Raw genomic sequence first — 5,281 nt, forward strand, 5'->3', positions numbered from 1 at the left:
AATTTATATCCTTATTTCTTGTGAAAATTTATTATTTACAGTATTTATTTATTGTGTAAAATTCTGAGTTTAAATTAAATTAATTTTAAATAAAGAAAAATAATGTTAATTTAATCATTCTGAAATATAGCTAAAATTTACGTAGTAAATAAATATACAATTATATTTTATTACTGATTATTTAAAAAAAGTAAGCAATAATGAAACTTAATGATAGTAAGTAATGTTAAACAATAATAAAATAATTAGTTAATTAAAACCTAATTGTTTATTATTTTTTATTTTATAATTTACTATTTATTTATTTTTAAATAATTACTTTAAACTGTAATAAAACATTTCAAAATTAATTATCATAAATATGGAATTATTTCATCATTTCTTTATAACTTTTCAGTATTTTATCTATCATAAATAAATATAGAAAAAATAATTTATTATAAAAAGTTATGAAAACTTTCGAAATAATGAAGTATATACAAAAACATAAAATTAATTTCCGAATAGCCGACATTTTATCATTATTAATTATACCCTCTCCGCCCTGTAAGCACCAAGAGGGCCTTTGGCCTTTTTTCATATCCGGCCAGGCCCACAATGAGAAGGCCAATGGTGAGATACGAGGCCTGACATCCTGGTCTTTTCGATTTTTAGTCCTCCCGAATTCGATCTTAGATCTCTCAGAGCGGTAGATTGACACCTTAAAGGCCTTAATTATGGCAATTTATTTAAATAACTATAGCAAAATATAAATAAAATTTTAAAAAATCAAACATATTTTTCATTTTCATAATTTTAATGTTTCATCGATGATTATGAATATACTTCTCTATAAAATGATGTTTATATAAATTGCTTTTAAGTAGGAAGCTGATGTCCGAGTTTAAATATAAACAGTTAAACGTAATTATAATTAAGGTTAAATTTATAATAGAGATATTAATATACAGTAAACAATATAAAATTATTTAAAAAGTCTAGTTAAAGATTTATTTTCTTCAATTTTTAAAAGAATATTTAAACATAAAGCTGTGTTTATTGTGAATGATCTTTGGAAGCAAATTTTACAATTGTTATCCCGTTTGTATCGATTATAAGATTTAGTTTTAAAATAAATAAGATAAAAATTATTTTATATCGAATTTTCTTATTGATAAACTGGCAATGATAATACACGAATACACAATTTTTAATATAATATTAAGCATAATTAATTTGTTGAAAAATACCAAATATCATATGTAATGAGCATTAATTTTGTTGTAATTCTTCAATAAAAAGACATTTTTTCGAAAATTGTCTGAAATAATTTATTTGAATTGTAAATATTTATCAATAAATATAAATTACATAAAACTCGCATACTGTTTTTAAATGTAAAATTATTCATATTTATTCGTAAATATTTACAATTCAAATAAACTATCTTCAAATATTGTTTTAAAAAATTTTCTAAAAATTACAAAGAAACTTAATTTTCATTAGATATATTTGAGCATTTTTTCAACGAATTAATCAAATATTAAAAAATCATCCGGATTTAAATGTTTATAATTATTTATGAGAATGATTAATTGCTTTTAAGATAAACTTATTATAATAAATGGAATTTTGAGTACATTTAGAAATTGTCTGTCTGTATATGAGTCATTGGCTCCTGTTGAGTTCTTAGAATTATTTTCTGATAATTTTGCCAACAATTTGGAGACGTATTCGCGCATCAGATTTTAAAAATAGTAACTTTGTTTCCGTGATTTTATTATATCGTGTTTCCTTGATTAAATTAGTAATTCCAAGATTAAAATAAGTCATTTGTTCTTTTCTTATCTACAAAAAAAAATTGATGACCGTCATTTATTTAATATTAATATCGATAAGTATGTTATTATCTCTAAGGTCCACTCTTAATGAAAGAATGATTATAATAATAGGATTATTTATTATCTACAGATAAAATTCTTTCGATTAAAGGGATTGATCAATAATACTTGAATCATTGACACACGAGATGATACATTGATTACAAAGGTAGGAAAGCGATTTTTTTTAAAATTAGTCTTTGTCTAAAAATTAATACGTACGAATATAATGTATACATTTTAAAATGATTCTTTGTTTGTATCTAACCAGAAATATCACGATTATTCAGTTTGATTGTTTGCCAAACACGAAAGGAATGCCAATGTATGATGAATATAATGAATTTACAATATAGAAGGAAAAAAGACAGTTCTATTTCAAAGAAATATATTTTCTTATATAAAAAAAAATCATACACGGGATTAAATTGCTAGAGAATAAACGATCGTATCAAAATTGGAAGACATTTATAAATAAATGCATTTCTTTTTTTCTTTTTTTTTTGCAGCTGTCACCTTATTTCAACTTGGTGGATTAAATCCTGTATAGCTGGACAATATAGCTTTTAGCTATCATTTTGGCAGATGGATAAAATAAGTACAAATGGATCAAAATAAATAATTACAAATATAAATATATTTTTATACGTTAAACTTCTTTATCATCTTTGCGCCGATTCCGGTAAAGCGTAATTGAGAAATTCCATACACCATTCTTTAATTCCTAGTTTTTCCTTACAGCAAAACGTATTGACCACAACTGACTTAGTTACTTTCGAACAACTCTCACAATCATCTCTCAAGTTACTGTCCAGTAAACATTTATCTGGTCCTTCCGCCTTCAAGGCTAGCTCGACTAATTTCTGTAAATTCTCGAACTTTGTCGGATCTACGACAGGATTAGATTTAACCGAAATGGTTGCCAAGAAAAAGCAGACCAAAAAGATAATCAAGCGTTGGGCCATCGTGTCTAAAACCAAATAAAATAACTAATTATTCTTTTAATACAAGTATTTTAATAAGTAAAAATATGTCTTAATTATTACGAAGATTCCGGAATTAATACTAGCGACTTACCTGAAGTTATCGGCGTTGTTAAGTTTTTCGACAGCCCTAGAAACTTCCTTTTTATCTTCTGCTTCGATACATCTTCGTCTACGTCGTCTACCCAAGTTTGACGTCACGTCCAATCGCCTGTCGTGAAAGACCGGATAAAGGGGTGACGCTAACGGGACGTTCTCCTCGATTCACAAATTTGAACATGGCATTTAGTGTTGGATGCTCCTTCTTATTTGGAATTCAGAAAATTTACTCTTCCGCTTTTTGGTATAAACATTCTTTTGACATTGACCCAATTCGATTCTTTTCTACTCCGAGTGAAGATTGCGTTCACGTGCTTGACACAATTACTTTTGGAAACTGCACCTGAACCCGATTTATTAAAAAATGTCTATATATATATATAAAATTTTCCTATTTTATCACCGAATTTTTATAATATATTCGCATTCTTGAGATTTGTATATATTAATTCAATGGCCTTTAAATTATTCGAGTGTCAATGACAATAGCAATACGTCTGCTTAGTAATTTCTCGATTCTCTTAAACTGCCCTTATCTCTCACTTATGACATCATTTTATCATTTTTAAGCGCGTCAATTATTTCCGCGAAATAGTATTGTTCTCTCTCTTTTAGCAGTTGACCCTACTAACAATTTTAATACCGCCAGGCTAATTATTTATCCGATATGGACGTATTTATTTTATTTACTTTCATTACAAACGAACAAATTTCATTTTAGCGGTCGTATTACTATAAATGAGGCTGTTTTATATTTAATTTTATTATTCATCCTAAATTAGTCTCCGGCTCTGGCTGTGACAAACCAGACTCTAATTTTAGAATCCGAATAATTTAGTAGAAGTTTCTGACGTCGACGATTTGCAAATTTTTGAGATTTTTTCCCCCTTCTTTCCAACTTTTCCTATCAGAAAATATAAATATATTTTGCTCCTCCCGATTTTATTATTTAAAATATGTTTGTATATATTTTCTCACTTGTAACACTATAGACTATATAGAGTGACCTTGCCCTAATTACCGTATTCATAATCATCCCCAGACCAATCCCTATTTATTTTCACAAGGTTATTTCTGATTCTTATCTCTAGAGTTGCAATTGCTCCAAAGCAATTTTATATTTGAGTAGAAATTGAGAGTTAAAATTATCTCTCTCTCTTTTTTTAATCATTAATTTTGTCTCTCTGTTGAAAGTTTTATAACACATACCGTTGTCTATTTATACAATTATTATCATTTTATTGCATTTACTTTATCGTTAATATGCAATTAAAATCATTAACCCTTTAATATTGTAATAATTTATATTAAAAGGAATTAATTTAAAACAATAAATGATTTTAATTAATTAAAATTTTAAAAGCCTAACCTAATTTTTTTAATGAATTTTTTTAAGATAAGGAACAGACATTGACATTAAGATATATCGTTGTGAACTCTGCACTTTTAAGCAAACAAGTAAACAGGCGTCCTGTTCATAATCAGGAATAATTAGAATTTTGGACTAAAGTCGATTATGCCTTATTACATAGCAACAGATTTTTGCAAATAAAGAGGTTTTTTTGATATGGAAAATCTACCTTAATCAATTGTATGAAATGTGTTGTTAATACGAATCTAAATTTAAACATCAAAAATTATATTGCTTAAAATTAATATTTATTCAATTTAGTTTTCCATTTTTTAAAATACATTTAATTAATAACTTTTATCGTGAATAAATTAACTAATATTATTCCTTCATATAATAATTAAACAGATAATTTTTAAATCGATGTTATTTTTTTTCTCTCTTTTTTAAAATTTTTACTAAATAGAAATGTGTTATTTTCGAGAAAAATATATTTAGTTAGTTAATAGAACTATGTGTCGTTTCGTAACATCCGCAAATGTATATTATATCAGGACGTCGACCGAAGAAATGAGAAGAGATCAGCGAGAGCTGATCCCGGATCCGTATTATATTTTAAGTAGAACAATATACTAAATTAATGGCATTCCCTCTTCCAAATCTAAAAAGTTTTATAATGTTTTGTTATTTTAGTATCGTGTTTTATAAATATTCTGTATTTATAAATGCGATAATCACAATAATATATAAATGTGTAGTGTGCTCCGAATTGTTATACCGGATTTGTAGTGGAAGATTGTCCTCTGCGTAATTCTCCATCACGTGCAAGAAGTTACTACCCAATTATGGAATTCTCCCCTAACGCACCTTCTCTATATAAATGTTAACATTTTTTGAAGTATGCCCTGTTTATTAAATAGTTGGGCCACTTTTATAGAAAGGATATTATATCAGGTATTATAAATTACATTTAATATATATATATATAT

The 5,281-nt window shown here is 26.3% G+C and overlaps 1 long non-coding RNA gene across 1 annotated transcript; it reads right to left on the reverse strand.

Moving 5' to 3' along the window:
• Positions 1-1,713: 1,713 nt before the first annotated feature.
• LOC111629209 lies at positions 1,714-3,101 on the reverse strand. The gene is made up of 2 exons (XR_002757295.1): positions 2,937-3,101; positions 1,714-2,829 (listed from the first exon to the last, which is right to left on the reverse strand). It is a non-coding gene; the product is annotated as an uncharacterized LOC111629209 (long non-coding RNA).
• Between the last annotated feature and the right edge of the window lie 2,180 nt (positions 3,102-5,281).

This window comes from Centruroides sculpturatus, unplaced genomic scaffold, assembly GCF_000671375.1.
Source record: "Centruroides sculpturatus isolate CEXI.00-Female unplaced genomic scaffold, Cexi_2.0 scaffold495, whole genome shotgun sequence".
In the NCBI taxonomy this organism is placed as follows: Eukaryota; Metazoa; Arthropoda; class Arachnida; order Scorpiones; family Buthidae; genus Centruroides; species Centruroides sculpturatus.